Source organism: Ranitomeya variabilis, chromosome 6 (genome assembly GCF_051348905.1).
Source record: "Ranitomeya variabilis isolate aRanVar5 chromosome 6, aRanVar5.hap1, whole genome shotgun sequence".
Classification (NCBI taxonomy): Eukaryota; Metazoa; Chordata; class Amphibia; order Anura; family Dendrobatidae; genus Ranitomeya; species Ranitomeya variabilis.
In genome coordinates, this window is record NC_135237.1 from 201647217 (window position 1) to 201672902 (window position 25686).

General features: G+C 46.1%; 1 protein-coding gene across 1 annotated transcript in view; it reads left to right on the forward strand.

The window, feature by feature from the left end:
* The window catches only part of LOC143783248 (uncharacterized), a 123089-nt gene that overhangs the window by 42514 nt on the left and 54889 nt on the right, over positions 1 to 25686 (forward strand). The gene's annotated exons all lie outside the window — the stretch shown is intronic.

The following is a 25686-nucleotide window of genomic DNA, read 5'->3' on the forward strand; positions in this document are numbered from 1 at the left end:
AACGTATAAAAATACGGTCCGTTTTTAACGGCCGAGATATGAAGAAAAGTTCCTGAACAGTGATCAATGATCAATGCGAGGATGTGATTTTTTTGTCCAAAAAGTATCCGTGTGTCATCAGTGTGGCATCCGTATGGCATCTGTACGGCGAGATTGATTGCAAAATGGACATATAATGGATCCATGGGCTCAAATATTCGTGAAAACATATATACAGTTTATATATACAGTATATATATATATATATATATATATATATATATATATATATATATATATATATGTTTATATTTCATACAAAGCTAGATAGCTTAAAAGCCAGTAATTCAATTGCCTGCTTTTGCTAAGTCCTTACCAAACCTGACAGGATATGAGACATGGTTTACATACAGTAAACCATGGCATATCCATTAGATTTTTATATATCCCTAATAATGTTAGTAGTGTGTGTATGCAAAATTTGGGAGCTCTAGGTGCTAAATTAAAGGGGTAATCCACGGAAAAACTGGTGTGGGCTCCCACTCAATTTTCTCCGCCAGAGAGGGAAAGCCAGTGACTGAGGGCAGATATTAATAGCATAGAGAGGGACCATGGTTATTAAAAATATCTGGCCCCATCCACCCCAGTAAAGGCACATCTGGAAGATGCGCCTATTCTGGCACTTAGCCTCTCTCTTCCCACTCTCCTGTAGCGATGGGATATGGAGTAATGAAGGGTTAATGTCACCTTGCTATTGTAAAAAAAAGCATTTTAAAGAAATAAAGACACAGGGTGTTTTAATATTTTATTATACTCTCAATCCACCTGAAGACCCTTGTCATCTGAAATAAAGTTAAACAAAACAAGCAACAATATTCCATACCTTCCGACGATCAGTCATGTCCCACACTGTAAATCCATCTGAAGGGGTTAAATCATTTTACACACAGGAGCTCTGCTAATGCAGCTGTGCTCCTGTCTGTAAAATTTGGTGAATGAATGGAATGCAGGGGAATGTCCTGTAGTTACCTCGAGTTGCGGTGATGCACCCTCTGCTGGATGAACTCATATGAACTCAAGCCTGGGAACTTTTTAGAAAAGTGTGTCTTTATTTCATTAAAATACTTTTTAATAATGTGTGTGTGTGTTTTATTAACCATTTCATACTATTGGATTAATAATGGATAGGTGTCATAAATGACGCCTCTCGATTATTAACCTGGCCTAATGTCACCTTACAATAGCAAGGTGACATTAACCCTTCATTACCCCATATCCCACGGCTACACGGGAGTGGGAAGAGAGTGGCCAAGTGCCAGAATAGGCGCATCTTCCAGATGTGCCTTTTCTGGGGTGGCTGGGGGCAGATGTTTTTAGCCAGGGGGGCCAATAACCATGGACCCTCTCTAGGCTATTAATATCTGCCCTCAGTCTCTGGCTTTACCACTCTGGCGGAGAAAATTGCATGGGAGCCCACGCCATTTTTATCCGCGATTTAACCCTTTAATTTAATAGCTAGAGCGCCCAAATTTTGCACATACACACTACTAGCATTAGTAGTGTGGAATATGCAAAAAAAGGGATATGAGATGGTTTACTGTATGTAAACCATGTCTCATATCATGTCGGGTTTGGGAAGGAGATAGCAAAAGCCGGCAATTGAATTACCGGCTTTTATGGAATCTAGCGCATAGAGAGAGAGAGGTACTATATATATGTTTTATCAAACATTTGAGCCCAAAAATCCATTAGATGTCGGTTTTGCAAGCCTGCGAGAAAATATTGCAGTATGGATGCCATACTGATTACATACGGAGGATGACATGCGCAAAATACGCTGCCACACCCTGCCTACGGATGTGTTATGGACCTGGTGGTTAGGTGCACCTGGAATGACCTGATGGTTAAACTAGAAGACAGGACGAGCTCTGGGAAGTGGGAACTCTGCTGACCGCAAATCCTAATCCTATAACACACACACTAGAAATAGCTGTGGAGCGTACCTAACTCTCCCTAGACGCCTCTTCACAGCCTAAGAGCTAACTACCCCTAAAGATAGGAAAATAAGCCTTACCTTGCCTCAGAGAAAATTCCCAAAAGGTAAAGGCAGCCCCCCACATATATTAACTGTGAGTTAAGAGGAAAGTCACAAACACAGGGATGAAACAGGTTTCAGCAAAGGAGGCCAGACTTACTAGATAGACTGAGGATAGGAAAGGGATCTATGCGGTCAGCACAAAAAACTACAAAAAGCCACGCAGAGTGTGCAAAAAGACCCCCGCACCGACTCACGGTGCGGAGGTGCCACTCTGCAACCCAGAGCTTCCAGCTAGCAAGGCAATATCATGTTAGCAAGCTGGACAAGAACTTAACAAGTACTAAGAAATATATTCAGTGCAAAATGAACAACAAATGAACTAGCAGGGACTTAGCTTCTGCTGGAGTAGACAGGTCATCAGAAAGATCCGAGAGAGATCTGAACCAGTGCTAACACATTGACAGCTGGCATGGAGTAACGATCTGAGTAGAGCTAAATAGAGAAGCCAGCCTAGCCGCAAACGAGGGCAGCTGAGGAAGCGACCTCAGAACCAGCAGCTCCACTCACAGCCACCAGAGGGAGTCCACAGACAGAACTCGCCGAAGTATCATTCATGACCACAGGAGGGAGTTCAAGAACGGAATTGACAACAGTACCCCCCCTTGAGGAGGGGTCACCGAACCCTCACCAGAGCCCCCAGGCCGATCAGGACGAGCCAAATGAAAGGCACGAACCAACTCAGCCGCATGGACATCAGAGGCAAAACCCAGGAATTATCCTCCTGACCATAGCCCTTCCGTTTGACCAGGTACTGAAGTTTCCGTCTTGAAATACGAGAATCCAAAATCTTCTCCACCACATACTCCAACTCCCCCTCGACCAACACCGGAGCAGGAGGGTCAACGGAGGGAACCATAGGCGCCACATATCTCCGCAACAACGACCTATGGAACACATTATGGATGGCAAAAGAAGCTGGAAGGGCCAAACGAAACGACACAGGATTGAGAATTTCAGAAATCTTATAAGGACCAATGAAACGAGGCTTAAACTTAGGAGAAGAAACCTTCATAGGGACATGACGAGACGACAACCAAACCAAATCCCCAACACGAAGTAGGGGACCAACACAGCGACGGCGGTTGGCGAAACGTTGAGCCTTCTCCTGGGACAATGTCAAATTGTCCACTACATGAGTCCAAATTTGCTGCAACCTGTCCACCACAGAATCCACACCAGGACAGTCCGAAGGCTCAACCTGCCCTGAAGAAAAACGAGGATGAAAACCAGAATTACAAAAAAAAGGCGAAACCAAGGTAGCCAAACTGGCCCGATTATTAAGGGCGAACTCAGCCAATGGCAAGAAGGTCACCCAATCATCCTGATCAGCAGAAACAAAGCATCTCAGATAGGTCTCAAAAGTCTGATTAGTTCATTCGGTTTGGCCATTTGTCTGAGGATGGAAAGCCGAAGAGAAAGACAAATCAATGCCCATCTTAGCACAAAAGGACCGCCAAAACCTTGAAACAAACTGGGAACCTCTGTCCGACACGATGTTCTCCGGAATGCCATGCAAACGAACCACATGCTGGAAAAATAGTGGAACCAAATCAGAGGAGGAAGGTAATTTAGGCAAGGGTACCAAATGGACCATCTTAGAGAAGCGATCACAAACCACCCAGATGACCGACATCCTTTGAAAGACAGGGAGATCTGAAATAAAATCCATGGAAACATGCATCCAAGGCCTTTTTGGGACTGGCAAGGGCAAAAGTAACCCACTGGCATGAGAACAGCAGGGCTTGGCCAGAGCACAAGTCCCACAAGACTGCACAAAAGAACGCACATCCCGTGACAAGGAAGGCCACCAAAAGGACCTAGCCACCAAATCTCTGGTACCAAAAATCCCAGGATGACCAGCCAACACCGAACAATGAACCTCAGAGATAACTCTACTAGTCCATCTATCAGGGACAAACAGTTTTTCTGCTGGACAACGGTCAGGTCTATCAGCCTGAAACTCCTGCAGCGCCCGCCGCAAATCAGGTGAGATGGCAGACAGAATTACCCCCTCTTGGAAAATACCAGCAGGCTCAGGAACTCCCGGGGAATCAGGCACAAAACTCCTTGAAAGGGCATCGGCCTTCACATTCTTAGAACCCGGAAGGTATGAAACCACAAAATTGAAATGGGAGAAAAACAGCGACCATCGAGCCTGTCTAGGATTCAACCGCTTAGCAGACTCGAGATAAGTCAGATTTTTGTGATCAGTTAAGACCACTACGCGATGCTTGGCTCCCTCAAGCCAATGTCGCCACTCCTCGAACGCCCACTTCATAGCCAACAACTCCCGATTGCCAACATCATAATTACGCTCAGCAGGCGAAAACTTTCTAGAAAAGAAAGCACATGGCTTCATCACAGAGCCATCAGAAGATCTTTGAGACAAAACAGCCCCTGCTCCAATCTCAGAAGCATCAACCTCGACCTGAAAAGGGAGCGAATCATCTGGCTGACACAACACAGGGGCCGAAGAGAAACGACGTTTCAACTCCCGAAAAGCCTCAACGGCCGCAGAGGACCAATTCACCACATCAGCACCTTTCTTGGTCAAATCAGTCAACGGTTTAACAACACTAGAAAAATTAGCGATGAAGCGACGGTAAAAATTAGCAAAGCCCAAGAATTTCTGAAGGCTCTTCACAGATGTAGGCTGAGTCCAATCATAAATGGCCTGAACTTTAACAGGATCCATCTCGATAGTAGAAGGGGAAAAAATGAAACCCAAAAAGGAAACCTTCTGAACTTTGAAGACACATTTAGACCCCTTCACAAACAAAGAATTAGCACGAAGAACCTGAAACACCATTCTGACCTGCTTCACATGAGACTCCCAATCATCCGAAAAGACCAAAATATCATCCAAATATACAATAATGAATCTATCCAAATACTTTCGGAAGATGTCATGCATAAAGGACTGAAACACAGATGGAGCATTAGAAAGCCCGAATGGCATCACCAGGTACTCAAAATGGCCCTTGGGCGTATTAAATGCTGTTTTCCATTCATCGCCCTGTTTAATACGCACCAGATTATATGCCCCTCGAAGATCTATCTTGGTGAACCAACTAGCCCCCTTAATCCGAGCAAACAAATCAGACAGTAGAGGCAAAGGGTACTGAAATTTGACCGTGATTTTATTGAGAAGGCAGTAATCTATACAAGGTCTCAGAGAACCATCCTTCTTGGCCACAAAAAAGAACCCTGCTCCCAACGGTGACGACGACGGGCGAATATGCCCTTTCTCCAAGGACTCCTTTATATAAATCCGCATAGCGGCATGTTCCGGCACAGATAAATTGAAAAGTCGTCCCTTAGGAAATTTACTACCAGGAATCAAATTAATAGCACAATCACAATCCCTATGAGGAGGTAGGGCACTGGATTTGGGCTCATCAAATACATCTCGGTAATCCGACAAAAACTCAGGGACTTCAGAAGGAGTAGAAGGAGAAATTGACAACAACGGAACGTCACCATGTACCCCTTGACAACCCCAACTGGACACAGACATTGATTTCCAATCCAATACTGGATTATGGACCTGTAACCATGGCAAACCCAACACGACCACATCATGCAAATTATGCAACACCAAAAAGCGAACATCTTCCTGATGTGCAGGAGCCATGCACATGGTCAACTGAGTCCAGTACTGAGGCTTATTCTTGGCCAAAGGCGTAGCATCAATTCCCCTTAATGGAATAGGATACTGCAAGGGCTCCAAGAAAAAACCACAGCGCCTGGCAAACTCTAAGTCCAGCAAATTCAGGGCAGCGCCTGAGTCCACAAATGCCATAACAGAGTAGGACGACAAAGAGCAAATCAGAGTAAAGGACAAAAGAAATTTAGGCTGTACATTACCAATGGTGACGGACCTAGCGAACCACTTAGTGCGCTTAGGACAATCAGAGATAGCATGAGTGGGGTCACCAAAGTAAAAACACAGCCCATTCTGACGTCTGTGTTCTTGCCGTTCAGCTCTGGTCAAAGTCCTATCACATTGCATAGGCTCAGGCCTCTGCTCAGAGGACACCGCCAAATGGCGCACAACCTTGCGTTCACGCAAGCGCCGATCGATCTGAATGGCCAAGGACATTGATTCATTCAGACCAGCAGGCCTGGGAAACCCCACCATAACATCCTTAAGGGCTTCAGAAAGACCTTTTCTGAAAATTGCTGCAAGGGCACACTCATTCCATTGAGTAAGCACAGACTGCCTGATCCACAGAGTTAGGTTCGTCATAAAGCAATCCAAGTGCCAGAAAAAACGCATCTACATTAAGCAATTCAGGATCTCCTGGCGCAAGGGAGAATGCCCAGTCTTGTGGGTCGCCACGTAACAAAGAAATAATGATTTTTACTTCCTGAATGGGGTCACCAGAGGAGCGGGGTTTCAAAGCAAGAAACAGTTTACAATTATTTTTGAAATTCAGAAATTTAGATCTATCTCCAAAAAGCAAATCAGGAATTGGAATTCTAGGCTCTAACATAGGATTCTGAACTACATAATCTTGAATGCTTTGTACCCTTGCAGTGAGGTGATCAACACAAGAGGACAGACCTTGAATATCCATATCTACACCTGAGTCCTGAACCACCCAGAGGTTAAGGGGAAAAGAAAGACAAAACACACTGCAGAGAAAAAAAAATGGTCTCAGAACTTCTCTTATCCCTCTATTGAGATGCATTAACACTTTGTGGGCCAGCTGTACTGTTATGGACCTGGTGGTTAGGTGCACCTGGAATGACCTGATGGTTAAACTAGAAGACAGGATGAGCTCTGGGAAGTGGGAACTCTGCTGACCGCAAATCCTAATCCTATAACACACACACTAGAAATAGCTGTGGAGCGTACCTAACTCTCCCTAGACGCCTCTTCACAGCCTAAGAGCTAACTACCCCTAAAGATTGGAAAATAAGCCTTTCCTTGCCTCAGAGAAAATTCCCCAAAGGTAAAGGCAGCCCCCCACATATATTAACTGTGAGTTAAGAGGAAAGTCACAAACACAGGGATGAAACAGGTTTCAGCAAAGGAGGCCAGACTTACTAGATAGACTGAGGATAGGAAAGGGATCTATGCGGTCAGCACAAAAAACTACAAAAAGCCACGCAGAGTGTGCAAAAAGACCCCCGCACCGACTCACGGTGCGGAGGTGCCACTCTGCAACCCAGAGCTTCCAGCTAGCAAGGCAATATCATGTTAGCAAGCTGGACAAGAACTTAGCAAGTACTAAGAAATATATTCAGTGCAAAATGAACAACAAATGAACTAGCAGGGACTTAGCTTCTGCTGGAGTAGACAGGTCATCAGAAAGATCCGAGAGAGATTTGAACCAGTGCTAACACATTGACAGCTGGCATGGAGTAACGATCTGAGTGAAGTTAAATAGAGAAGCCAGCCTAGCCGTAAATGAGGGCAGCTGAGGAAGCGACCTCAGAACCAGCAGCTCCACTCACAGCCACCAGAGGGAGTCCACAGACAGAACTTGCCGAAGTATCATTCATGACCACAGGAGGGAGTTCAAGAACGGAATTCACAACAGGATGACATACGGATCACTATTTTGGGAACATTTCTGCGTATTACGGCCGTAAAAAAATGGACCGTATTTTCATACGCTGAGTGTGATGCCGGCCTAAAAAGGACTGTTGGTTTCTCAGGAGTTATGGAATTAAGAGTTGCAGACCTACACTAACCATTAAAAGCACAATTTTGACCCTATCTCTGCAGCAGCTCTCCCTACATATGCTGAATCCAGAGATGAATGCAGCGAGCAGGGCGGTGCCAGGTCTCTTATACTTGAATCCCTTTCCTCACTTCATTTCCAATACCAACTCGGGATTTCCACCATATCGGGGATTGTAAAACACACCTGCTGTGTATTGTGGGACTGTTTACATGAGGAATATATCCCACATCCCACAACGGAGAGTTGGCTGGACATTGCTGAAAACTTTCAAAAGATTTGTCAGTTTCCCAATTGCATGGGTGCAGTGGATGGTAGGGTTGAGCGACTTTCATTTTTTTAAGATCGAGTCGGGTTTTGCGAAACCCGACTTTGTCCAAAGTCGAGTCGAGTGCAGTCGGCCGATTATCGCGAAAAGTCGGGGATCGACCGAAACACGAAACCCAATGCAAGTCAATGGGGAAGCATAGTCGGCAGTGAGTGGAGGCCAGGAAAACACCTACAGTGCCCATTTTAATGCCAAAAACATCCATTCTTGATTCTGAAGCTTGTCAATCTTAATTAACTTTATAATAATAGTTGGGTATTGGAAATTGGGGGTCATTTGGCAAAAGTTGTGGGGGGTAGGGCTGGTTCAAGGTTTTAGTGGGCCCAGGAAACGTGGACTACGTCATGGCGGTGGAGCAGGGAGAGGTAAGTATTTCAACGTTGCAAGTGCTGTGATCCTGAGCAAGCAGGGGGGGGCCCACTCATTCGCATTGGCACTGGCACAGGGCCCCTCAAAGTACAGCGGTGTGTTTGCATGGCGGGGGCGCCTCCCACCGACAGCGACACTTTTGCGTACTCTGAGGGGCCCTGTGCCTGTGATGTCGCCAACGAGTATGCCCCCTACCTGTTAAAGAAACCTGCACTTTCATCTGCACCTTCCTCTTTGTCCCTGTGTAAGGTGGTATAGTATGCGGGAAGGGGAACCTGACTTTCAGCAGGGTCAGATTGTGGCTGTGTAGTGTGCAAGGGGAATGTAGTGGTCTGGGTCAAAGTACCACAAGACTCATGTAGCACCGGCTGGGCAATGGGCAGGATGAGGAGGAAACAGTGATATAGGGCCAATAATAAAGTGGGCTAAATGCAATTTAAAAGTGGTAACAGGACTAACCAGGCAGCATTGCTTAGTTCAGTGGAGGACAACTGTAATGAGAGGCAGACACAGTTAGTAGGCCCAAATAATAAAGTGGGCAAAATAAAGTTCAAAATTGGTAACAGGAGTAAACAGGCGGCACTGCTTTGTTCAGTAGAGGAGAACACCTTTGAGCAGCAGGCACTGTTAGTAGGCCCAACCCAACTAGTAGGCCCTATGCAGTTTAATATTACAAATGAAGGCCGAAAGCCTGAAGATTAAAGGTCAGGAAAATAACACAGGACAACACAAAGGTGCGGCACACACCGTTAGTAGGCCCCAACCACCAAATTTTTAAAAAACAGCACTTAATGAGAGCCAGAAGGTTGAAGCTCAGATTTATACAGTGGAGGACAACACCAGGGAGCGGCAGACACCGTTAGTAGGCCCCAACCACCAAACTTTTTAAAAAACAGCACTTAATGCGAGCCAGAAGGTTGAAGCTCAGATTTATACAATGGAGGACAACACCAGGGAGCGGCAGACACCGTTAGTAGGCCCCAACCACCAAACTTTTTAAAAAACAGCACTTAATGAGAGCCAGAAAGTTGAAGCTCAGATTTATACAGTGGAGGACAACACCAGGGAGCGGCAGACACCGTTAGTAGGCCCCAACCACCAAACTTTTTTTTAAAAAGCACTTAATGAGAGCCAGAAGGTTGAAGCTCAGATTTATACAGTGGAGGACAACACCAAGGAGCGGCAGACACCGTTAGTAGGCCCCAACCACCAAATTTATTAAAAAACAGCACTTAATGAGAGCCAGAAGGTTGAAGCTCAGATTTATACAGTGGAGGACAACACCAGGGAACGGCAGACACTGTTAGTAGGCCCCAACCACCAAACCTTTTTTTGAAAAGCACTTAATGAGAGCCAGAAGGTTGAAGCTCAGATTTATACAGTGGAGGACACCACCAGGGAGCAGCAGACACCGTTAGTAGGCCCCAACCACCAATTTTTTTTTTAAACAGCACTTAATGAGAGCCAGAGGGTTGAAGCTTAGATTTATACAGTGGAGGACAACACCAGGGAGCGGCAGACACCGTTAGTAGGCCCCAACCACCAATTTTTTTTTAAACAGCACTTAATGAGAGCCAGAAGGTTGAAGCTCAGATTTATACAGTGGAAGACAACACCAGGGAGCGGCAGACACCGTTAGTAGGCCCCAAACACCAAACTTTTTAAAAAACAGCACTTAATGAGAGCCAGAAGGTTGAAGCTCAGATTTATACAGTGGAGGACAACACCAGGGAGCGGCAGACACCGTTAGTAGGCCCCAACCACCATTTTTTTTTAAAAAAGCACTCAATGAGAGCCAGAAGGTTGAAGCTCAGATTTATACAGTGGAGGACAACACCAGGGAGCGGCAGACATTGTTAGTAGGCCCCAACCACCAAACTTTTTAAAAAACAGCACTTAATGAGAGCCAGAAGGTTGAAGCTCAGATTTATACAGTGGAGGACAACACCAGGGAGCGGCAGACACCGTTAGTAGGCCCCAACCACCAAACTTTTTAAAAAACAGCACTTAATAAGAGCCAGAAGGTTGAAGCTCAGATTTATACAGTTGAGGTCAAAACCAGGGAGCGGCAGACACCGTTAGTAGGCCCCAACCACCAAACTTTTAAAAAAAAAACATTAATGAGAGCCAGAAGGTTGAAGCTCAGATGTATACAGTGGAGGACAACACCAGGGAGCGGCAGACACCGTTAATAGGCCCCAACCACCAAATTTATTAAAAAACAGCACTTAATGAGAGCCAGAAGGTTGAAGCTCAGATTTATACAGTGGAGGACAACACCAGGGAGCGGCAGACACCGTTAGTAGGCCCCAACCACCAATTTTTTTTTAAAAAGCACTCAATGAGATCCAGAAGGTTTAAGCTCAGATTTATAGAGTGGAGGACAACACCAGGGAGCAGCAGACACCGTTAGTAGGCCCCAACCACCAAACTTTTTAAAAAACAGCACTTAATGAGAGCCAGAAGGTTGAAGCTCAGATTTATAACAGTTAAGGACAACACCAGGGAGCGGCAGACACCAATAGTAGGCCCCAACCACCAAATTTTTTAAAAAACAGCACTTAATGAGAGCCAGAAGGTTGAAGCTCAAATTTATACAGTTGAGGACAACACCAGGTAGCGGCAGACACCGTTAGTAGGCCCCAACCACCAAACTTTTTTTTAAAAAGCACTTAATGAGAGCCAGAAGGTTGAAGCTCAGATTTATACAGTGGAGGACAACACCAGGGAGCGGCAGACACCGATAGTAGGCCCCAACCACCAAATTTATTAAAAAACATCACCTAATGAGAGCCAGAAGGTTGAAGCTCAGATTTATACAGTGGAGGACAACACCAGGGAGCGGCAAACACCGATAGTAGGCCCCAACCACCAAATTTATTAAAAAACATCACTTAATGAGAGCCAGAAGGTTGAAGCTCAGATTTATACAGTGGAGGACAACACCAGGGAGCGGCAGACACTGTTAGTAGGCCCCAACCACCAAACTTTTTTAAAAACAGCACTTAATGAGAGCCAGAAGGTTGAAGCTCAGATTTATACAGTGGAGGACAACACCAGGGAGCGGCAGACACCGTTAGTAGGCCCCAACCACCAAACTTTTTAAAAAACAGCACTTAATGAGAGCCAGAAGGTTGAAGCTCAGATTTATACAGTGGAGGACAACACCAGGGAGTGGCAGACACCGTTAGTAGGCCCCAACCACCAAACTTTTTAAAAAACAGCACTTAATGAGAGCTAGAAGGTTGAAGCTCAGATTTATACAGTGGAGGACAAGACCAGGGAGCGGCAGACACCGTTAGTAGGCCCCAACCACCAAACTTTTTTTTTTTAAAAAAGCACTTAATGAGAGCCAGAAGGTTGAAGCTCAGATTTATACAGTGGAGGACATTTTGAATTAAGGACTGCAGACAGACTTAGTAGGCTGTCCCCTGTGGACCATGCATCCACCACATTAACCCATTGCGCCGTATTGGACACATAACCTTCCGTGGCCATGCCTACAGGTCGATGCGTCTGTTGTCAGGTGCACCTTTGTACTCACAGATTGCCAGAGTGCATGGACAATGCGGTCTTTTACATGCTGGTGGAGGGTTGGGATGGCTTTTCTCGCAAAAGAAGTGTCGACTGGTTAGCTTGTAGCGTGGTACAGCGTAGTCCATCATGGCTTTATTAATGTTAAATAAAATATATAAATAGGCTCTATGAACTTTTAAATAGGTTCCAGGGGTACACGGGCAGCATTGGTGTGGTCAGTGGAGGAGGATTGCAAGGAGGAACCGCAGACAGGCTTACTAGGCCTAAAATAACCAAAAATAGGCTCTATGCAGTTTTAAATAGGTTCCAGGGGTACACGGGCAGCATTGGTGTGGTCAGTGGAGGAGGATTGCAAGGAGGGACCGCAGACAGGCTTACTAGGCCTAAAATAACTAAAAATAGGCTCTATGCAGTTTTAAATAGGTTCCAGGGGTACACGGGCAGCATTGGTGTGGTCAGTGGAGGAGGATTGCAAGGAGGGACCGCAGACAGGCTTACTAGGCCTAAAATAACTAAAAATAGGATCTATGCAGTTTTAAATAGGTTCCAGGGGTACACGGGCAGCATTGGTGTGGTCAGTGGAGGAGGATTGCAAGGAGGGACCGCAGACAGGCTTACTAGGCCTAAAATAACTAAAAATAGGCTCTATGCAGTTTTAAATAGGTTCCAGGGGTACACGGGCAGCATTGTTGTGGTCAGTGGAGGAGGATTGCAAGGAGGGACCACAGACAGGCTTACTAGGCCTAAAATAACTAAAAATAGGCTCTATGCAGTTTTAAATAGGTTCCAGGGGTACATGGGCAGCATTGGTGTGGTCAGTGGAGGAGGATTGCAAGGAGGGACCGCAGACAGGCTTACTAGGCCTAAAATAACTAAAAATAGGCTCTATGCAGTTTCAAATAGGTTCCAGGGGTACACGGGCAGCATTGGTGTGGTCAGTGGAGGAGGATTGCAAGGAGGGACCGCAGACAGGCTTACTAGGCCTAAAATAACTAAAAATAGTCTCAAGGCACTTAGAGTTATCTCGCAGGGGTACACAGGCAGCATTGGTGTGGTCAGCGGAGGACGATTGCAAGGAGTGTCTGACACAGTTAGTACTCACAAAAAATAAATAGATGTTAATGTCTCGCAAAACAACAACAACAACAACAAAAAAGTGTGGCATACTTAGGTACAGGGGTGGGCTCATCTGCTGAGTTTCTGACATAGTAATTTGGCAGTAAGTATTTACTGGTGTCAATATAGGACACTGACCCACACTACTTTAACTAGATGTCAACAAATTGGTATTGTCAGTGCCAGGCATTGAATGATGTCAGCGCATAGACTAAACATTGGTGGAGCTGTGAGAGATAATTTTGCACGTGGTAGAGCACAGTTTGAGCTGGGGGGGTGAACTCTTTTGTGGCCGGCGGTACCGTCCCAGGGCCGCTCATGTTACAATGGTGTGTCTGACGTTGGGTGCGCGCCACCACCGCCAGAGACACTTTATTGTACTATGAGGGACCCAGAGGCAGTGCCGTCAACCAAAAGCGGGCACACCCACCTCTTCAGACAAACGGCACTCTAACGGGTGCTTGCGCCCTCCCGTGGGGGGAGTTTTCCCATTGAGGGAGGTGTAAACATGTCGTATGCTGGACAAACAGCTGCTGCTAATTAAGAGATTGGAACACTCAGTAAGACCAGTCCACAAGCAAGACCTTTTTATAGGAAAGCTAGGTGTCAGCCGGGAAAGGTGGGGCAAAATAATTTGAAATCCAGGAGCGGTTCATTTTAATGAAGGTTAGATCATCCACATTTTGGGTAGCCAGACGAGTCCTTTTTTCGGTTAATATTGAACCAGCAGCACTGAATACTCTTTCACACTAGCTGCTGGGCAAGCAAGCTCCTGCAATGCATATTCTGCCAATTCAGGCCAGGTGTCTAATTTGGATGCCCAGTAATCAAATGGGAATGACGGTTGAGGGAGAACATCGATAAGGGATGAAAAATAGTTAGTAACCATACTGGACAAATGTTGTCTCCTGTCACTTTGAATAGATGCTGCAGTACCTGTCCTGTCTGCGGTCATTGCAAAATCACTCCACAACCTGGTCATAAAACCCCTCTGTCCAACGCCACTTCTGATTTGTGCACCTCTGACACCTCTGCCCTGTAGCCCCCTGCAGCTCGTGTGAGAACGATCACCGGCGCTGTGTGCTGGGAATGCCTGAATCAAACGGTCTACAAGAGTTGCTTGTTTGGTTGCTAATATTTGTTCGAGGTTCTCATGTGGCATAATATTTTGCAATTTGCCTTTATAGCGAGGGTTAAGGATGCAGGCCAACCAGTAATCGTCATCGTTCATCATTTTAATAATGCGTGGGTCCCTTTTGAGGATACGTAAGGCATAATCCGCCATGTGGGCCAAAGTTCCAGTTGTCAAATCTGCGGTTGTGCTGGTTTGAGGGGCAGTTACAGGCAAATCTACGTCACTTGTCTCCCTTAAAAAAACAGAACCCGGCCTTGCAACGCCACTAATTTCTGTTGGCCCAGGAGAAGCTTCCTCATTAAAAAAGTACTCATCCCCATCATCCTCCTCGTCCTCCTCATCCTCTTCGCCCACTACCGCGTCCTCTACACGGCCCTGACCAGACAATGGCTGACTGTCATCAAGGCTTTCCTCTTCCTCGGCTGCAGACGCCTGCTCCTTTATGTGCGTCAAACTTTGCATCAGCAGACGCATTAGGGGGATGCTCATGCTTATTATGGCATTGTCTGCACTAACCAGCCGTGTGCATTCCTCAAAACACTGAAGGACTTGACACAGGTCTTGTAGCTTTGACCACTGCACACCTGACAACTCCATGTCTGCCATCCAACTGCCTGCCCGTGTATCCTCCCACAAATACATAACAGCACGCCTCTGTTCGCACAGTCTCTGAAGCATGTGCAGTGTGAAGTTCCACCTTGTTGCAACGTCGATGATTAGGCGATGCTGGGGAAGGTTCAAAGACCACTGATAGTTCTGCATACGGCTGGAGTGTACGGGCGAACGGCGGATATGCGAGCAAAGTCTGCGCACTTTGAGGAGCAGGTCGGGTAACCCCGGATAACTTTTCAGGAAGCACTGCACCACCAGGTTTAAGGTGTGAGCCAGGCAAGGAATGTGTTTCAGTTGGGAAAGGGCTATGGCAGCCATGAAATTCCTTCCGTTATCACTCACTACCTTGCCTGCCTCAAGATGTACAGTGCCCAGCCATGACTGAGTTTCTTTCTGCAAGAACTCGGACAGAACTTCCGCGGTGTGTCTGTTGTCGCCCAAACACTTCATTGCCAATACAGCCTGCTGACGCTTGCCACTAGCTGTCCCATAATGGCACACCTGGTGTGCAACAGTGGCAGCTGCGGATGGAGTGGATGTGCGACTGCGGTCTGTGGACGAGCTCTCGCTTCTGCAGGGGGACGAGGAAGAGGAGGATGGGGGGCGAACGCCTACAGCCAACTCTTTCCTTGACCGTGGGCTAGGCAGAACTGTCCCAATATTGCTGGCCCCTGTGGACCCTGCATCCACCACATTCACCCAGTGTGCCATGATGGACACGTAACGTCCCTGGCCATGCCTACTGGTCCATGCATCTGTTGTCAGGTGCACCTTTGTAGTCACAGACTGCCTGAGTGCATGGACGATGCGGTCTTTAACATGCTGTTGGAGGGCTGGGATGGCTTTTCTAGAAAAGAAGAGTCGACTGGGTAGCTCGTAGCATGGTACAGCGTAGTCCATCAGCGCTTTGAAAGCTTCACTTTCAACTAACCGGTAGGGCATCATCTCTATTGAGATTAGTCTAGCAATGTGGGCGTTCAAACCCTGTGTACGCGGATGCGAGGATGAATACTTCCTTTTCCTAACAAGAGTCATGTAGGGTGAGCTGGACTGGAGAGCTGGAGATTGTGGAACTAGCGGTGGTGCCGGTGGACATGGCAGACTGAGAGAGGGTTGGAGATGGTATTCTTGCCGGTGCCCTACATGCAGTGTTTCCTACTACGAACCTGGTGATTCCCTGACTGCTTTGGCCTGGAGACAAAAGCTGCACAGATACTGCAGGTGTTGCGGGAAATGATGGGCTTACAGTGAGGGAAGTGATGTAGCGTTTCTGACTATCTTCATTGGCCGAGGGTGCTGCAACCTTTAGGCACGTTTGGTAGTTAGTCCAGGCTTGCAAATGCATGGTGGATAAATGTCTATGCATGCAACTTGTATTTAGACTTTTAAGATTCTGACCTCTGCTTAAGGTAGTTGAACATTTTTGACAGATGACTTTGCGCTGATCATTTGGATGTTGTTTAAAAAAATGCCAGACTGCACTCTTTCTACTATCGGATACCTTTTCAGGCATTGCAGACTGAGCTTCTTTAACCGGATGGCCATACTGTCCTCCAACTGGTTTTGGTTTTGCCATGCGTTTTTGGCCAGATACGGGCCCAGCAGATGGAACCTGTTGTGATGTTGATGCCTGCTGCGGCTCCTCCTCCTCCTCCACTTCAGAACTACTGCCGCCTGCACCCTGTTCCCCCAATGGCTGCCAATCGGGGTCAACAGCTGGGTCATCTATGACCTCCTCTTCTATCTCGTGTGCAACTTCGTCTGTGTCACTGTGTAAGCCGGTGGTATAGCGTTCGTGACGGGGCACCATAGTCTCAGCTGGGTTTGATTCTGGCTCAGTACACTGCGAGGGCAATGTTCTGGTCTGAGTCAAATGAACAGCATAGTAATCTGGCTGTGGCTGTGCATCAGTGCACTCCATGTCCGATTCAACTTCTAATGGGCATGGCATGTTAACTGTTTCACTGTCTAACCCAGGAACGGTATGTGTAAAGAGCTCCATGGAGTAACCCGTTGTGTCTCCTGACGCATCCTTCTCTCTTGTTCTGGGTGAAGAAGACAAGGAAGCGACTTGTCCCTGACCGTGAACATCCACTAACGACACGCTGCTTTTACATTTTGCACTTTCAGAAGAGGAGGCAAAAGAGCTAGAGGCTGAGTCAGCAAGGAAAGCCAAAAATTGTTCTTGCTGCTCCGGCTTTAAAAGCGGTTTTCCTACTCCCAGAAAAGGGAGGCCTTGTGTAGCAAGACGACGAACCTGGCTCAACAACTCGAGACTTAGGTGCTGTACTGCTTTACTATGACCTCCTGATGCTCCACCATCACTACCATCATTACCAGCTGACAATGACCGCCCACGGCCACGACCTCTTCCACCTGACTTCCTCATTGTTTGCAAAACGTAACCAAAGTAACGGTATTTGTTACTGTAAAACAACTTATAAGGTGAACTCTAACTTCTGTAGGATTTATATACACCTTTATAGGTGGCTGACACTGAAAGGAAAACCAGGCCCAATGTTACACACTAGGTTATCTGTGCCCCAATAATTTGAGACAGATGGCACACACACGACCGGCACTCAAGCAGAAATGCCAATCTTAATCTCCCACTATTTTTTTTTTTTTTTCAGGGAGAATAAAAAAAAAAAAATAAAATGGCCCAGTATTACACACTAGGTTTTCTGTGGCACACTATGAGAGACAGATGCCACACACAGCACTGGCACAGAGGCAGACTTGCCAATCTTTATCTCCCACTATTTATTTATTTTTTCAGGGATAATTTACAAAAAAAATGGCCCAGTATTACACACTGGTTTTCTGTAGCACACTATGAGAGACAGATGCCACACACAGCAATGGTACAGAGGCAGACTTGCCAATCTTTATCTCCCACTATTTATTTATTTTTATTCAGGGAGAATTTACAAAAAAAAAATGGCCCAGTATTACACACTGGTTTTCTCTGGCACACTATGAGAGACAGATGCCACACACAGCAATGGCACAGAGGCAGACTTGCCAATCTTTATCTCCCACTATTTATTTTTATTCAGGGAGAATTTACAAAAAAAAATGGCCCAGTATTACACACTGGTTTTCTGTGGCACACTATGAGAGACAGATGCCACACACAGCAATGGCACAGAGGCAGACTTGCCAATCTTTATCTCCCACTATTTATTTATTTTTATTCAGGGAGAATTTACAAAAAAAAAAAAATGGCCCAGTATTACACACTGGTTTTCTGTGGCACACTATGAGAGACAGATGCCACACACAGCAATGGCACGGAGGTAGACTTGCCAATCTTTATCTCCAACTATTTATTTATTTTTATTCAGGGAGAATTTACAAAAAAAATAAATGGCCCAGTATTACACACTGGTTTTCTGTGGCAAACTATGAGAGACAGATGCCACACACAGCAATGGCACAGAGGCAGACTTGCCAATCTTTATCTCCCACTATTTTTTTTTTCAGGGATAATTTACAAAAAAAAAAAAATGGCCCAGTATTACACACTGGTTTTCTGTGGCACACTATGAGAGACAGATGGCACACACAGCAATGGCACAGAGGCAGACTTGCCAATCTTTATCTCCCACTATTTGTTTATTTTTTCAGGGAGAGTTACAAAAAAAAATGGCCCAGTATTACACACTGGTTTTCTGTGGCACACTATGAGAGACAGATGCCACACACAGCAATGGCACAGAGGCAGACTTGCCAATCTTTATCTCCCACTATTTATTTATTTTTATTCAGGGATAATTTACAAAAAAAAAATGGCCCAGTATTACACACTGGTTTTCTGTGGCACACTGTGAGAGACAGATGCCACACACAGCAATGGCACAGAGGCAGACTTGCCAATCTTTATCTCCCACTATTTATTTATTTTTATTCAGGGAGAATTAAAAAAAAAATCGCCCAGTATTACACACTGGTTTTCTGTGGCACACTATGAGAGACAGATGCCACACACAGCAATGGCACAGAGGCAGACTTGCCAATCTTTATCTTCCACTATTTATTTATTTTTTTTTCAGGGAGAATTTACAAAAAAAAAAAAAATGGCCCAGTATTACACACTGGTTTTCTGTGGCACACTATGAGAGACAGATGCCACACACAGCAATGGCACAGAGGCAGACTTGCCAATCTTTATCTTCCACTATTTATTTATTTTTTTTCAGGGAGAATTTACAAAAAAAAAAAAAATGGCCCAGTATTACACACTGGTTTTCTGTGGCACACTATGAGAGACAGATGCCACACACAGCAATGGCACAGAGGCAGACTTGCCAATCTTTATCTCCCACTATTTATTTTTTTTATTCAGGGAGAATTTACAAAAAAAAAAAAAATGGCCCAGTATTACACACTGGTTTTCTGTGGCACACTATGAGAGACAGATGCCACACACAGCAATGGCACAGAGGCAGACTTGCCAATCTTTATCTCCCTGCAGTAATCTCAGAAAAGTATGGCAGGCAGCTATAAAAAGGACTGCTGCACACAAAAGTGTGGACAAACAAACATGATAGCTGTGCAGAAAGGAAGGAACAACAGGATTTGTGCTTTGAAAAAAGCAGTTGGTTTGCACAGCGGCGTACACACACAGCAACGCAGCTATCAGGGAGCCTTCTAGGGCAGCCCAATGAGCTACAGCCCTGAGGAAAAAAAAATCTAGCCTCCACTGTCCCTGCAAACAAAAGGTGGTGTTGGACAGTGGAAATCGCTACAGCACAAGCGGTTTGGGGGTGAATGTACCCTGCCTAACGCTCTCCCTGCTTCTGACGAAGCGGCAGCAACCTCTCTCTACGCTCAGATCAGCAGCAGTAAGATGGCAGTCGGCGGGAACGCCCCTTTATAGCCCCTGTGACGCCGCAGAAAGCAAGCCAATCACTGCAATGCCCTTCTCTAAGATGGTGGGGACTGAGATCTATGTCATCACGCTGCTTACACTCTGCATCCACCTTCATTGGCTGAGAAATGGCGCTTTTAGCGTCATTGAAACGCGACTTTGGCGCGAAAGTCGCGTACCGCATGGCCGACCCCACACAGGGATCGGGTCGGGTTTCATGAGACGTCGACTTTGCCAAAAGTCGGCGACTTATGAAAATGAACGATCCGTTTCGCTCAACCCTAGTGGATGGTAAACATATTGGATCGTCAAACCAGCTGCATCTGGCTCTGAATATTTTAATTATAAAAAATATTTCTCCATTGTGCTTATGGCCATTGAAGACGCACAATACAAGTTCATAGCGGTCGATATTGCAGCCTATGGCCACTCCAATGACTCTCAAATATTTAAATTGTCTGCAAAGCGGGCGTAATTTATATGGAAAAAGCTTCCAATTTCCACCACCAAGACTGCTTCCTGAAACCTCTGGGCCACCAATGCCGTTTGTATGTGTTGGAGATGAAGCGTTCCAGCTCTAGCAACACCTGCTGAAGCCATACGCAAGTAGTGGCTTGACTCAAACGAAAAGAGTGTTTAATACTGTTGAGCGGTACCTTCCGATACTCAAAGGTATCGGTATCGGATGGTATCGAACGATATCCAAAAAATATCGGATATCGCGGATACCGATACCCAATGCCAATGTAAGTCAATGGAACACAAGTATCGGAAGCTATCCTGGATGGTTCCCAGGGTCTGAAGTAGAGGAAACTCTCCTTCAGGCCCTGGGATCCATATTCATGTAAAAATAAAGAATTAAAATAAAAAATATGGATATACTCACCCGTCCGGCGGCCCCTGGACCTTACCGAATGTAACCGGCAGCCTCCGTTCCTAAGAATGAGGAGTTTAGGACCTTCGATGATGTCGCGGCTTGTGATTGGTCGCGTGACCGCTCATGTGACCGCACACGCGACCAATCACAAGCCGTGACGTCATCGCAGGTCCTAAACTCCTCATTCTTAGGAACGGAGGCTGCCAGATACATTCGGTAAGGTCCAGGGGCCGCCGGACGGGTGAGTATATCCATATTTTTTATTTTAATTCTTTATTTTTTACATGAATATGGATCCCAGGGCCTGAAGGAGAGTCTCCTCTCCTCCAAACCCTGGGAACCATACACTGGGAACTTCCGATTCCGATTTCCGATATCACAAAAATATCGGAACTCGGTATCGGAATTCCGATACCGCAAGTATCGGCCGATACCCGATACTTGCGGTATCGGAATGCTCAACACTAGTGTTTAATTATCACTTAAAACAAGCACGAAGAATTGGTTGGGTGTGCTTTTGACATTCTCACATCCAAACGGCGAGTTCTATTGACCGCTATTACTGAAGACTCACACTGTGGATGAGGTGGTGAATGCTTATGTGGTCCTGCACAATTTCCTAATATGCAAGGAACAGATTGCCATGGATGACAATTTGGTAGAAATGGCAGGATGAGATATTTTGATATCTTTATCTTTTGATATAATGTATGTTGGAGTGCCAAACTTACTGCAGTTTTCATATTTGGGATTACACCATTTTTTTTCTATTAACCAAAGTTTTCAACCTTTTTACTCCAAGTATTGTACCTTGTTACCCAAAGTATTGTACCTTGTTACCCAAAATATTGTGCATTGTTACCTAAAGTATTGTAACTTATCATTAAATAAATGAAAGACAATAAAGCTTTTTTTTTAAAAAAAAAAAAAAAAAAAAAAAAAAGATTACAAAATTATAAATTAAGATAGTACTGGAGGGGATGACAGATCGGACCACTTCGACAGTGGGAGTATGGAGAGCGGATTTTGGTGGTGACAGATCGGAAGGTGAAGGGGTGGAGAAACCAAGAGGATGGGTTGACAAAAAAACGAGAGTAGGGATGGTGAGTTTGGTAAGGTTTTAGGGGTGCATTGGAGGGATTGGGAGACAGAAGAGGTGGTGAGTGGAGGAGAGGGTTGTATTTGGGGCATGACGGGTGTGGAAGGAGACTGGTGGTAGTCGGCAGGGAGTACAGGTCGGGCAGGGAGTGGAGCCACAGATACTGTGGTTGGGAGCTGGTAAGGGGCAGGAAGCTGGTAAGGGGCAGGAAGCTGGTAAGGGGCAGGAAGCTTGTATTGTACAGGAGGGGGAGGAGGGACAGTGGCTAGAGGGGGGGCAGGAGCGCGAGGAACTACCAGGGTGGGTGGAGAGGCTTGGGAGCTAACCTGCACTAGAGCAAACAGGCGGTCTTGCATTACATGCATCTGCTGGTCAGGAGATAGCTTGTCTATGCGCTCGACTACTGCATGAAAAAAGGAATGATTGGGTGATTTTACTAGCATCTAAATGCATCCTATCCAGACAGTTGTGCATGAGGTTGAATCCAGCACTGATTTGCTCAGACAACAGTTTCATCGAGTTCTGGAAGGAGATGCAAGAACTTGGGCGCATAGTTCTTTTCCTAACCCCTCTGACGCTGCCACCCAGAAACAAAAGGCATTCTTTACGTGGCAACAGTGTCAGAGGGGTGGGGTAAAGGAAAAGCTACCTCATCACCAGCAGCTTTATGTAAAAAAGTCTGCCAAGATGCTCTAGTGCTGGTGGATGGGACCGAGGGACCAGATGTGAGGGAAGGCAGGGAAGGTACAGATGGGTTGGGTATGTCAAAGTAGTCCCCGGTGGCAGACTCCTGTGGGATCGCTCCAGAAGGGTTCAACTCTGCAGGCTCCTGAGTACTGCAGACTGTGCTATGGTACAAAGAAAAAAAATGTAATTAATATATTGCTATTGCTTGGCCCTGGCTGAAGCCAAAAAAAGGTTACACATGTAAATATTTCAACTTAGTAAATGGGTTGAGGAATATTTACCTTCTGCTCACTATAGTTGACCGGAGGGACGACAGGACTCTAGTATACTTTTACTTCGAGCTCTTGTGTCCTCCCGATCCACTCGGGGCCTGCATCTCTTTGTTGACCTTCTTCTTGAAGTGATCACTGAGTGACCACCACCGCTTGATAACTCTGTCCCCTATTAAATGAAAGCACAAATTGGTTAGTATACAACTATTGATGGGCGAGCACTAAAATGCTCGGGTGCTCATTGCTTGGATCGAGCAAATTGGAATACACGGGCACTCGACCCGAGCAATGAGCCCAATGTAAGTCTATGGGAAAACCGAGTATTTTTACCGCGATCCCCCTGGGGGTCCTTTTAAGGTCTAAAAACATCTGAAAATGATGGAAACACTGCTCAAATGGCACGGGATCATAAGGGGGATCGCCCATTCCTGACTGCTAGGTCACAGCTGTAAGCAACGTTGTCAGAGTTTCACGCCAGTTTTACAGGTGCACAAAAAAACATACAAAAACGAAAACAAAATGGATTTTGCTGGGAAATATGTTAAAGGACCACTGTCACCCCCCTCCAGCCATTATAAACAAAAAGAGCCACCTTGTGCAGCAGTAATGCTGCATTCTAACAAGGTGGCTCTTTTAGTTTTTGGATCAAGTATTCCCAAAATAAAGCATTTTGAAACTTATCCAAAATACCTGTCTTTAGCCAGGGAGGCGGGTCCTCACTCCCCAGCTTGAACCGCTACTCTGCCATCACTCAAATCTTCAGGGGCTCCGCGCTTTTTTCACTTCAAAACCGGCGCGTGCGCTGTGTTTAAGCTCTGGCCATCTGACGTCCCAGCCAGGCTTGCAGACTGCGCCTGTGCGGGCATTGTGGCCACCCACCTTGGGAATCCCAGCCCCGCAGTGTGTTATGCATTATGCACAGTGCGGGGCTAGGATTCCTGGGCATGCGCACTGCGTGTGTCAGACGCTCGCCCAGGTCCCCCGCCTTCCAGCCCTGCACTGTGCATAATGCATAACACACTGCGGGGCTGGGATTCCCAAGGTGGGTGGCCACAATGCCCGTACAGGCGCAATCTGCAAGCCTGGCTGGGGCGTCAGACGGCCAGAGCTTAAACACAGCACAGGTGCCGGTTTTAAAGCGCGGAGGGGGCGGCGCCGAAAGCCCCTGAAGATTTGAGTGACGGCAGAGTAGCGGTTCAAGCTGGGGAGTGAGGACCCGCCTCCCTGGCTAAAGACAGGTATTTTGGATAAGTTTCATAACGCTTTATTTTGGGAATACTTGAACCAAAAAACTAAAAAGCCACCTTGTTAGAATGCAGCATTACTGCTGCACAAGGTGGCTCTTTTAGTTTATAACGGCTGGAGGGTGGTGACAGTGGCCCTTTAAGGTACATCCTTTCCAGGGTAATGACTTGTACATAAGGCAAAATGATTAACCCCAGATCTAAATGTTCCTCCACCACTTGGGATATGTTCACACACAGCGTTTTTGATGAGTTTTTCAACTTTAACATTGCTTTCAACCAATACAAATGCATTTGGAGCAGCCCCCAGATGCAGGACAGCGGGGTGTTCGGTACCGGGTCTCTCGGTTCTGAGGATGCCACGGTGGCCCGACCCGGTCCATGGTCCTGCTAAGGGGCGCCCAATAAAAGGTGTAGGTGGTGGTGTAGGTTGCAGTAAATAACGAGGACACAGGGTTGCAGTCTCTTTACCTCTTTACTGAAGGCTTCGGCATCTGCAATCCAGAGCACTGCTAACAGGGCTGGCTGAGACCAATCACAAGCCGCGACGTCATCTAAGGTCTTTCAAGCGCTTGAAAGACCTTAGATGACGTCACGGCTTGTGATTGGTCGCGTTGCGGTCACGTGACCGCTCCGCGACCAATCACAGGCCGCAACGTCATCTAAGGACTTTCAAGCGCTCATTCTTATGAACGGAGGCTGGCGGTTACAACCAGGGCGCGTCAGAGGGTGAGTATATCAATATTTTTTATTTTTAATCTTTATTTTACACATTAATATCGATCCCGATACCGATTCCCGATACCACAAAAGTATCGGATCTCGGTATCGGAATTCCGATACAGCAAATATCGGCCGATACCCGATACTTGCGGTATCGGAATGCTCAACACTAATTACAAAGGAGCGGGTCTCCTAGACTCGTAATGCCCATACATTAAGTGCATGGGCTGACAAACATTACTCTATGGGGGGTACATTTTTTTAATATTTTATGGGCATCATAGACATCCTTGCCAAAAATTGGACGGACTGTAGCAGCACAGAACACTTTAACCCTGGTGGTCTAGTGGCGGAGAATGATGAGATGTTGAGGAAGGCCTCATTTAAAAACTAGGCCTAATTTAATGGAGCGGGTCTCCTAGACTTGTAATGCCCATACACAAAGTGCATAGGCTAACACACATTTTCCCCTGGGGGAGTAAAATGTGTTTTGGTTTAAAATTAACGGGCATCATAGAAACACCCTTGCACAAAAAATGAATGACTTTTGCATCACTGAATACATTCACCCTGGTGTTCATATGGTTGTGGATGATGAGGATGAGGATAAGGAGGAGAATAACATCAAACAGACCAAATCGGGAAGAGTATACCCATGTGTGGTGGTGAAGAGGTGCATGAGAATGCACCTCCACAAAAAAGACAATGTATTTGAGGTTATGCTTTGCTGTTTTAATTTGGTGGTTTACAGAAATCTTGCCCAATCCAGCCCTTGTTCATTGTCAGCATTTTCAGTTGACAGGTGGATGCGCTTATCTGTTGTAATTCCACCAGCAGCACTAAAAACCCACTCTGACAGAATGCTAGCAGCAGGTCAGTCCAGGACCTCTAAGGCGTAGAGAGCCAGTTCATGCCACGCGTCCAGCTTGGATACCCAATAATTAAAAGGCACAAAGGAATCACGAAGGATGTTTTTATGATCAGCAAGGTATTCTCTCAGCATCTTCCCAATCATTGCACTTCTTGTGACAGCACCCATTGCCT